Source organism: Silene latifolia, chromosome X (assembly GCF_048544455.1).
Source record: "Silene latifolia isolate original U9 population chromosome X, ASM4854445v1, whole genome shotgun sequence".
Classification (NCBI taxonomy): domain Eukaryota; kingdom Viridiplantae; phylum Streptophyta; class Magnoliopsida; order Caryophyllales; family Caryophyllaceae; genus Silene; species Silene latifolia.
Window position 1 is genome coordinate 100,467,970 of NC_133537.1, and position 11,910 is coordinate 100,479,879.

Genomic DNA, 11,910 nt, shown 5'->3' on the forward strand with positions numbered 1-11,910 from the left:
ACGTACATTTAAGGTCTGCTTTTAAATCTCTTGCATAAAACAGTACATGCACAATATGAAAATACGTAATGGACATTTGAATTAAACTGAAAGCACATTTATTTTCCAAATAATGCTTCATGTTCTTTTTTAAATAATTTAATGTACCTTTAAATATAATATAACTAGTTTAGAACCCGTGCAAAGTTGCACGGGGTATGTATAAAAGAATTTTGAAAACAAATAATTCCATAATCTTAAACTTTGTGTCTAATAACATATCTAGCCATTTACATTATCTGTTTAGATATATAATTTCATTTTCCATTTTCATAGTATTTCACCTGTCTCAATCATTTGTTATCTTTCACTAAAATCTCTCGCAAAGATAAAAAAAAAAGGGTAACAAATGAATGAGACAAATCATGTACGTATTTGATAATGTAGTAGTTTGGATCTTTGTTACTAATTTAGAATCCATTCAATGAAACCCTTCCGAAAAAATAAAACAATTGAACCGCTAAAATGAAACAAAATAGATAACACGAATATTTAAGATGACATCCAACGTCTTGTGTCAGTCTAACTTCTACCCCAACATGAAAAAGGAAAATGCTTATTCAATGCTATACATTGGTATAATTTTCAGAGTACATCTTTTGGGAAGGTAATGGTCTCCCAAACATAATGAAAACTTCATCTTCGCGATGGTGAGATATAAAACTTATGTTGTTGCATATATTCTTAGTCAAATTGTCAATATAAATTGTATGACAACTTTGGCGGTTCCGGGATATCAATTCCATGCATTTTCATACAAGTTGAGTAGACATTGATACCTACATGAAAGGCAAACAAAAAAAGTTCCCAACAAAAGTCATTAACAATTAATGATTCTAATTAAAACAATACAACATAATATGGCCTCATAATTTATCAAATAAGCACCAAAACACGAAAAAAATAATCCTAAAAAACAAAATCAATTGTATTAAAAAGACTTGCTAACTTCCGATAATTTAAGTTTAAAGAGAATGGAGTAACATTCATACACTTAGACTCCCAATCTAAAGACCCTAGATCAATATATAAAGCATCAACCTTTTATGCACAAATACTACTATACAACCAGTTGTATAATGAGCATTGTACAACCCTATACATTAATCCGAGCTTATGTGTATTTTTTCCGAGTTTTGTAAGTGTTTATTTTTTTTATGTTTAAGTGTGTGAGTTCAAAAACTTTACAGCATAGCTCAGATTCTTTTAAACAAAACTCGAAAACTTTAGTGTAGAGGTCGGATTCTACATCATACAACTACATACAACAGGCTGTATAATCTACTCATTGCCTTTTATGGTAGTAAAGAAGTACTCTTTCCGTCTTAGTTACTTATTTCCTTTTTATATTCATTGTGAGGGATATTTTAAGCAAAGATAAAAAAAATGAATGGAACGGAGGGAGTAACTATTTCTTGAGTAGGAACATCTAAAATATATGAGAAACAAAACTGTTACAATCATAGCCCCGCTAAGAACGTACATCTAAAATCAATGAAGGTAGCAAATGAAAAGTCAATGGACAAAACATTGTATATTGGTTTTCTACCTATGGAAAGAACTTACCTGGGTATAAAAATAATAATCTCTAAGGCTATTTAAGAGCTTGATTAGTAAGAGAATAAATGATATATATCACCTTGGTAATAAATAGAACATTAACATGGTTATTCATCTTACACCAATTCGTGTTTAAGACCGTCTAAACTTAAGACGGTTCTCACAAGCAATAAAAGAAACTAATTCATGTTAGATATCGATAAACATCCATCAATTGATCATGTTGGAGAGTCGTTTTTTCCCACTTGGTTAGCACAAAGGCATTGGGGACTTTTCATTTTCAACGTTTCCATATTTAAGATCTCTAAACACTATGATGTCAGTTGTATGGAGTTTTTCCCTTATAATTCATCTCCGGTCATTTATTTACCTTTCTATATTAGGATTGTTATGGGTAATTTGATCATAGACACTCATTAGGTTTCACTTATCATCCACTAAAAACCACGAGAAATGGCCCCCTTTTCCTTTGTCTTTGTGCCAAAATCAACTGTAAACAATTGACCAAGACAGAGGGAGTACATGGATATTACTCAACAGTTGAACTTTGTATTCCGGTCCCCCGTAGGATTATATAGGGAGCAATAAATATCAAACTAAAACAAATTGACGGAAACAAAATATTGGGCTAAAAACTAAAGGGATTAAGGCCCTGTTCTTTCTGGCTTATTTTCACCATTTCGATTCATTTCATTTCTATTATTCGATTATTCAAATTTCGATTCGATTCGATTCACTCCATTCGATTGATTCACTCCATTGATTCGTTTGGCTCACTCCATTGATTCGATTGATTATTTCGGCTATTATTAAGTTCACTCATTTCATTTCAGCTTTACTCATCTGAAATTTAATAGTTATTATTAATTTTGTTATCAATAATACTATTTTTTTAATATTATTATTCTTTATTATTATTATTATTATTATTATTATTATTGTTAATAATAATGTTATTAATAATTTATTTATTATAATTACTATTATTATTATTATTATGAATATTATTATTAAAATGAATAATAATGTTATTAATGTTAATGTTGTTGTTGTTGTTGTTGTTGTGAATAATAATGTTATTAATGTTAATATTATTATTATTATTATTATTATTATTATTATTATTATTATTATTATTATTATTATTATTATTATTATTATTATTGGTATTATTATTAAAATTAATAATATTTATTATTAATATTATTGATGGGGCACGCTCAAGCGACTTGGCCCACTAGCCAATACGGGGTCATACAAGTCAACACTCTTGCAAACATGGTTACGGATTCGCTTGATACCCTACGAATCACGAATCGTTAAAAGCGAATTCTATCAAATTGATTACTGAAAATACATATAACACATTTTCTATAAGCGAATCGCGAATCGGTAAGGCGTATTCATAGCGAATATGGTAACCATGATTTCCAAGTCATCATTTGAGGTACACATAGAAACCTATAAATACCTCATTATTGACCAATCAATGGTAAAATACTTCTCACCAACAAGTTCCTCTCTCTAGAAGTAAGACTACTCGAGCTACTATGAGAAGGCATGGAAACCTTAGCTTCAAGCAAGGTCTCAACTATCCACCAGTACCGTAAGGCATCAGAGAAGGACCTATTGCGAACCCTTCGAGGCCCTATTTGTTACGCGTAAAAGATCCATCCGGAGAGAGCAAGCATAGGTTCGAGGTGCCATCGTCTGAGAGGACCGCGTTGACCCGACCCGAATTCGAGCAACTCTTACTTGAGTGTTTTTATTCGAAACAACTATTTTTACTAATATCATTATTAATATTGGCATTATTATTTATTATTGTTATTAAGAATATTATTAGTAAAAAATTACTATTTTTTCATTATTATAATTTATGATTATTCATATATAATATTATAATTTTTTTCTTAAAAATTTTAGTATTAGTATAAATAGTATTATACTATGAATATTAGTATTATTATAGTTGATAATAACAATAATATTAAAAATTATTATTAATATTATTAATATTAATATGATTATTCGATTCGATTCAAATTCAATTCGGCTTTATTGATTCAATTGATTCACTCACTCTATTCGATTCGATTCAGTCAGCTCAGCTCCATTGATTGATTGATTGATTGAGCTCCATTGATTCGATTGGGCTCAGCTCCATTCGATTGATTGATTCGATTCTCACTCTAAAAGCCGTAAAGAACAGGGCCTAATTTGTCAAAGTAAATAGGGGGATTAAAGAAAAGCATTAGCATTGGACTGCAGGACATAGTAAATTCAGTTCCTATCCTTTGTCTCCTGGAGGAGACAAGTAATCATAATTGAATAAATTCTGATCAATTGACTGAAAGGAACAAACAGTCGTACCAGGGAATAATGCAATGAACTAAAACGCGGTCGCGAATAATGCAATGAAAACTCCGTCGCACAATTCCTAATATTAAGTTCGTCCCAAATTTCCAAGGTATACCCTGTAGAAAATATTAGGAATTGAAGAATAATCAACCAAAATAACAAACCCTAACATATACATGAATCAGCGAGTTTATCTATCGAAACGCAATCATTCAAAATAAATATTGGTAAAAATGAAATGATAGAAAGGTAAATGATGCAGTTTTACTTGAAACTTCATCTTCCAATCATTAGATTCATCCTCTAGCAGTTAAACAATATCCGACAACCAATGTGAACGACCATTATTGACTTTGGCAGGGCGACTTCATAGTGCAAATTTCCAGTACTGGTTGAAACGAACAAAGAAAGATACCTGAACAGATAACAACATTCATGATCGAATCCATCTTATTATAATCTTAAACAGAGGCATTATAATGAACTAATCTTCATTAAAAATGCACAGTAAAAATTTAACCATCTGATGTCACTATAGCTTTGAAATATTCATTAAGAATAAAAAAAATAAAAAACGATCAAAAAATCAATAGAAAAAAAAAAGGGAAAAAAATGCATAAAAAGAGCAATAAACTTACCTTACTCAAGGAAGAACCATCTTCAAATCGACATCTCGCCATCAAAAATAGACAATATGTAATATGTGAGTATATATAATAAAGATTAGATTTTTGCCATGAAAGTAGAAGTAATTGTTAATTACATACTTTTTTTTGGTTCAATATGCTTAAATTAAGGCAAGATGAAAGACGGAGGGAATAGGGAAACAAGCAACGTGACTAATGACGGTAGGTTGGTTTAGTAAAGAAAATATTTGTTTAGGGTTATGTGTGTTAGGAAGCAAGAGAACTAATGACGGCAGATTTGTCAGTAGGAACAGTATATATTTTTAGGGTTGTAGTTAGATGAGCGGGAAAAAATTTAATGAGAAGTTGCCACGTGTACAGTATAATATATAGTGGTTCTTCTATTATACTTTTATATAGATGTACATTTTCCAAACAGTGCTTAATGATATTTTAGTTGCACCTAATTATCAAAAAATGCAAATTATGAATATAGATAGTGGACAATTTATTTGATGGAACATGTTTTTTTATAATTAATATAATTTACATTTAGAATTAATATTCAAATTAATGTGAATAGTTGTGTCTTTTCACCACATAAGCAGGTTACAAACCGCCATTTGACTTATTGTGACTTATTGTGAACAGTTGCAAGGCCACTTGCAAAAGGTAATAATTACTTGCACATCCTTATTATATATAATGCACATTTCAATAAAACTGATTGGACATTTCCTTATAAAACGTGTACACCACACCACAACACATTATTATTACATGCAAAATTACTTTTCAGTTACTTCAAATTGCACATTTTTCCTTTCTCATTATTTTTACATTTTTTCTCACCACAAACTACATTTATATTTACGGTTTTGATACATACAGCCCATAGGGCTGTATATAAGCATTAAATTTTCCTGGTAATTAAAGCTAATTTAAACTTTCAAGAGAATCTAACTTAACACTTATTATACTAATTAAATGCTAATTTAAACTTTCAAGAGAATCTAACTTAACACTTATTGTTAATAACAATTAAGATTCCAATTTACATAGAAAACATAAGAGAATTTTAATAAAATTTAATGCTTATATACAGCCCTCTGGGCTGTATGTATCAAAACCGTTATATTTATCATCCTCCTAAAATCAAACAAACAAAATATAAACCCTAATTTAACACTTTTCATTATAAAATTAATGTTTTTGTGGTTCTGGACATTACATCTAGTAAACTAAATTTAATCAAATCCGAAATTAAGTTGAATTTGATTAAATTCAACTATAACATCATCATAAAATCAATTCAACAACGATTCAGAAAGGAATTAAATAACATTGAATGAACATACCTCAATATTGACTGTAGAAAATAATAATTCCAGATGAATGACGAAATCAATTCCGATTTTCCTTACAAAGTTTTGATCTTGAAATAACTGAATAGCTGATGAATGCAAAAGTTTGAACAAATTGAATCTGATTTGCGCTTCTGAAGATTTGCGCTTCGTACACAGCAATTGATGATGAATAACCGATTTTAGATCACTAAATTTGATGTCGAAAAACAAAAATTTACAAATTAAGGAAGGATTAATGATGAAATCGATTGATTTTGTTTCGTGTGGTTTGATTTTGTTCCGTAGGTTTGATATTGCTCACATGTACACTCTTATTTTTTGTTTTCCGCGAAACTCTACTTTTCAAAGAAGCGCGCGTCTAATCTTTGCTGTCAGATAATTTGATGGACGGTTGAGAGTTGTTCTCACGGTTCTCACGATAAGCCCCGTTCTCAACGGAACTCGAGCCTAATAATAATAATAATAATAATAATAATAATAATAATAATAATAATAATAATAATAATAATAATAATAATAATAATAATAATAGTAATAATAGTAATAATAGTAATAATAGTAATAATAGTAATAATAGTAATAATAGTAATAATAGTAATAATAATAATAATAATAATAATAATAATAATAATAATAATAATAATAATAATAATAATAATAATAATAATAATAATAATAATAATAATAATAATAATAATAATAATAATAATAATAATAATAATAATAATAATAATAATAATAATAATAATAATAATAATAATAATAATAATAATAATAATAATAATAATAATAATAATAATAATAATAATAATAATAATAATAATAATAATAATAATAATAATAATAATAATAATAATAATAATAATAATATAAATTTGAGAGGAGAGAGAGAGGGGAAAACGTGCGATCAAGCGACGATCACCAGCTGACTGCTGCTACCCTAGTCCTGTTCCGTCACCGCCACCCTTTTCACCGTCACCACCCTAGTCCTTCTCCGGCCATCTCATCGTCGGCGTCTGTTAGGGTTGTTGGGGGCTGTAGAGGTTGTGAGATTAGGGCAGCGTGTTGTATTAGGGCATACGATCGTCTCCGTTTTTCTGACGCCTATCTGCCGACAGCTACGGACCACCACACCAATCCGACCGTTTAGACCTCACGTCGCTGGTCTGGATGGTGGTTGTTGGCCATTTTATACGGCTTTCTTTATCAACGGGTTTGCGTGAGGGAGTGGCTGTCCTTCGGGGGTTTGTGCCGTCTCCTACGTCGGTTATTCCCACTGCCACCACCATTAGGCCACCAGACCTCACGTCGCCGGTCTAAGGTGGTGGTTCGACGGCTCTGTCCTTTGACCCACGGCTGGTAAGTGCATTTCGTGGTGTTTTTAGCGTAATTATTTGTTTTCGTTTTCGGTTTCGATTCCATTTTTTTTATTTTTCCATCCCGTGTTGCTGGTTCCTTTTGCTTTCTGATCTCCGGTGTCCGGCCACCTTTTCCACCCCTGCTGCTGGTCTTTGGGTTGTGTGGGTGTTTTCGGATAGCGGTTTTGTGGGGTTTTTGGTGCTTTTGCCGATATCTTTTGGTGGTAGGTGTTCTCGGTTGGTTCTTGCTCATCACCGGAGTGGGTAGTGCGTTGGTGGTCAGCTGGGTTACCATTTTGGCTGTTAGTAGCGGGTACATTTTGAGCTCTTAACTGCTTGTACGTGAGCCTGTTTAGTGGTTTCCGTTTGGGTGGTGGTTTTTGGTGGCTCTATAGTTCCCACTGCAGGTGGGGAGTGTGTTCCTTCATGCCCGAGCTTGTGCGGTACAATTGTCCTTTTTCGGGTCTTCATGGGTGTCGGGATGGTTTTGGTAAGGGCCTAACTAAGGCGGCTTGGCAGAAACATTTCCAGGTCCGACATTGCCAGGATGGTGCGTTGGAACTTACGCGTCAGACTCTTACTGATAGTTTGACTGTTTATTCCGATGTCGAGAGTTTTTTTAGACGGATGGGGCTCTGGTTGTGTGGGGTGTGTTTTTAAACCCGTACTATTAGAGCTAGATGTCGGCATAGTCGGGGTGAAATTGTGATGCATCCTGAGTGTGTTGATGGCCTCTACACCTTCCATATTCATGGTATTCCGAGACCTTTGGCTCCTTCTACTTCAGTTTCTTCTGATGATAGTGTCGAGCTCGTTCAGTGGTCTGTATCTTCGCTGGATCGTTTATTGTCTTTAGGCCTTCGCACAGTGAAATCCATTCCTCCTAAATGCCATCTTGGGTTTGCTAGGGCTTTGAAAGAGGCCTTGGATGCGGTGTTTGATGCCCCTAGTGATCTCTCCCGCTGGGTTCGTTTGCTAGTTCTACCGCTTTGTTTGCTTCGGACTTTCGCTCCTCGGAGTAATCATGAGTATCGGTCTGCTATTCGGCGTCAGCATCAGGAGGAGAGTATTGCCAGGGCTATCCTTGCTTGGGGGCGCACCGGGGGGGGGTTGCGTTATTCTGAGAATGTTTTGATGAGGGTCCTTCTTCTTTTTTTCGTAGAAGAGGATCGGATCCGAGTGAGCTTAACCTCCACCTATGTCGGCGGAAGATTTCGATGGCCACTATCTTCTTTGTCCGGTGCTTTCTTCCTCTCGGGGTTGCCACCTACTCCGATGCCACTCTCGTGGCCCCGCGTGAGAAGCATCATGTTGCCCCGCCTCCTTCTTTGCCTCCCTCGTGGGGGGATCATCATCCTCCGGTCGCTTCTTCGGTTGTGATCTTGGATATTATTCGGAGCTTCCCTCGTGGCACTTCCTGTGGGAGGGATGGTTTTCGTGCCCATCATCTTATGGATTGTTTGAGTGGCGCTGCTGTGGCTATTTCAGATGATTTGATCACTTCTATTACTAGGGTGGTTAATCTTTTTCTTTAGGGCCGGTGTCCTCTTCCTCTGGGTGAGTACATTGTCAGCGCCCCTCTCACGCCACTCGTTAAACCGGGTGGTGGGGTTCGTCCTATTCTTTGTTGGTACGGTCCGGGAGACGGCTTGTCTGTAAGGTTGGTGCTTCTATGGTTGGTCCGTCCTTATCTTCTTATTTTGATGGGCTTCAGTTCGGGGTGGGTGTGTCCGGTGGAGGAGAGGCTATCTTGCATGCCTTGAACCGGCTTATTGAGGATCGGGGGGCTCAGGTGGGGCTTTCTATGTTGCAGGTTGATTTCCAGAATGCGTTCAACCTTGTTGATCGTTCGACCATGCTTCAGGAGGTCCACCGTCGTTGCCCGGCTCTTTCCTGTTTGGTGGAGTTTTGTTATTCAGGCCCGCCCGCCTTTTTATGGGGAGCACCGCTTGTGGTCTTATCAGGGTGTTCAGCAGGGTGATCCATTGGGCCCTTTGCTTTTCGCTTTGGTTTTGCATCCGTTAGTTTGCAAGATCCGGGACACTTTTGACCTCACTTTGCAGGCATGGTACTTAGATGATGGCACCATCGTGGGTGATACTTTGGAGGTGGGGAAGGTCTTGGATTTGATTATGGTGGATGGCCCTATTTTTGGATTACATCTTAATGTCTCCAAGACGGAGGTCTTTTGGCCTGTTGAGGATCCTCGGAGTCGCCTTCCTGGGGTTTTTCCCCCTTCTATTTCTCGTCCATCGCGTGGTGTTACTGTTTTGGGTGGACCTGTCAGTGCTTGTTCTGATTTTAGCAGTGAGATTGTGGCGACGAGAGTAACCAAGACCATTGAGCTAATGGATTTGGTTGCGATTATTGAGGACCCGCAATGTGAGTTGCTTCTTCTTCGAGCTTGTACTGGTATTTCCAAGCTTTACTTCTCACTTCGTACTTGCTCCCCTAGTGTTTTTGGGTCTGTCTATCTTCCTTTTGATGCCGCTCTGCGTTCTAGCTTGGAACGTATTATCACCGCGTCAGGGTCGGGTTTTGGGTATTGGCAGTGGCGCCTTGCTACTTTCCCTCTTCAGCTTGGTGGTCTTGGTGTCTATGCGGCGGGAGATGTTTTATTTTATGCTTTTATTACGTCCCGCTTGCGATCTCTTTGGTTTGCAGGCTAAGCTCCTCGGCCCTTCCGGTATTGTAGTGTTGGCCCCGCTTTTGATGATGCCGCGCAGTGTTTATGTGACTACAGGATCCGGTGTTTTAGGTAACCCTAGTGAAATTGTCGCCCCAAGCTTATGAAGAAATTGCGATATTTATTCGCGACGTTTTCCGCCTCAGTATTTTCTCTTTGACGCCACGCTTGATTGCTTTATGGCGGTCTCAGCAGGGTTCTCACTCCTCTGATTGGTTGCGTGCGGTTCCTATCTCAGGGTTGGGTCAGACTATGAACGGGAGGACTTACCGTTGTGTGCTGGGATATCGTCTGGGTGCTCCGTTATTCATGGTATCTAGGCCCTGTCCGGCTTGCTCTCGGGTTTTTACTGAGGATGTTTTTGGGGACCACGCTGTTTCTTGTACTGGTACTGTGGGCGTTAAACATCGGCATAACCTTGTCCGGGACACTCTTTTCGACATCTGCTATAGATCTGGTATTACTATGGGAAAGGAGGTTGATATCGGTTTGGTTGATGGACATGGTGGCTCTCTTCGTCCTGCGGATTTATTGCTTTATTCTTGGGACAGGGGGCGTGATGTGTGCGTTGACTTGACAGGTTCTTCTCCTTTGACTCAGACTGGGATGGCGGATTTTGTGCCTGACCGGGTTGTCGCTGATGCTGCTCAGCGAAAGTGTGCTAAGTATGGGGATTTGTGCACGGTGGCGGGTTACGGTTTCCTTCCTTTCTCTTTCTCTTCACTTGGGGAGCTGGGTTCGGATGCTGTGGCCTTGCTCAAGCGGATCTAGAAATTCTCGGTATCTCAGGATGCGGGGGCTCGGGTGGCCGCTTACATTTTTACTAGACTTAGCTTTGCTATTGCTAAGGGTGTGGGAGCCCAGATTGTATCTCGGCTCCCCACCAATTTCATGTAAACTTTTATTTTTATTTTAATGAAAGTTGCGCGCATAATAATAATAATAAAAAAAATTAATAATAATAATAAAAGTAATAATAATAATAATAATAATAATAATAATAATAATAATAATAATAATAATAATAATAATAATAATAATAATAATAATAATAATAATAATAATAATAATAATAATAATAATAATAATAATAATAATAATAATAATAATAATAATAATAATAATAATAGTAAATAATAATATAAAGTAATAAACGAAATTTCCTAGAAACTTCCTAGTATCATCCTATCTACTATAAATACAAGATTAGACCTATTCATAAATCACTTTTGCACAAAAATCACAAAAAAGGTTGGAAAGAGAATAACAAGGAGAAACAAGGGAGGACTGACTTCTAAACAATCTTCTTCATCTAAAAGGTAAGATTTTATAAAACCATCTCAAGTTTTATTATCGCTTTTAATATGCCAATAACATTGACCACCCTATGCCTCGACCTTGACAAAGACCCGAGACCACTGTGACTCTGACCGTGACAAAACCTTAACCACCATTGACCATTGTGGGATGGTTTGACCGTGGGTTTTGGCTAGGGTTTGAGAGTTGGTTGGTTGTTGTTGTTTGAGCCATGGGTATGGGCACGGTTTTTGACCCAATTACGACTCAACTGGACGTAGGTTCGTGTCGGGTCTGGTGTTGGGGGTTCAAGGCGTGTCAGGGGTCTGTTAGGTGGCTGTCGTAGTGGTGTTGGGTAGTGGAATACTGGGTGTTATACGGGATTGTTGGTGTTTGTTGTTGTTATTATTGTTACTAGGCTTTAACTCTGTTGTGTGGACTTAACCATGGGTGTTTGGGTGCTTTTTTGTCGTGTGTCCTAGGGTGGTTACAGGTGGGGTCCTAATGTGATTACTCAGGGCTGAATACAATGGTGGTTGTAGTGGTGCTTAGGCTGTGAAAACAGCGGGTTGTGCATAATGCTTTAGTCGTGTAAAGGGTTGGTCAAGGTTGCCACT

At 36.4% G+C, this 11,910-nt stretch overlaps 1 long non-coding RNA gene across 1 annotated transcript; it reads right to left on the minus strand.

The window, feature by feature from the left end:
* Nucleotides 1–3,821: 3,821 nt before the first annotated feature.
* Nucleotides 3,822–4,890, minus strand: LOC141621516 (uncharacterized). The gene is made up of 3 exons (XR_012532408.1): nt 4,599–4,890; nt 4,229–4,375; nt 3,822–4,076 (listed from the first exon to the last, which is right to left on the minus strand). It is a non-coding gene; the product is annotated as an uncharacterized LOC141621516 (long non-coding RNA).
* Between the last annotated feature and the right edge of the window lie 7,020 nt (nt 4,891–11,910).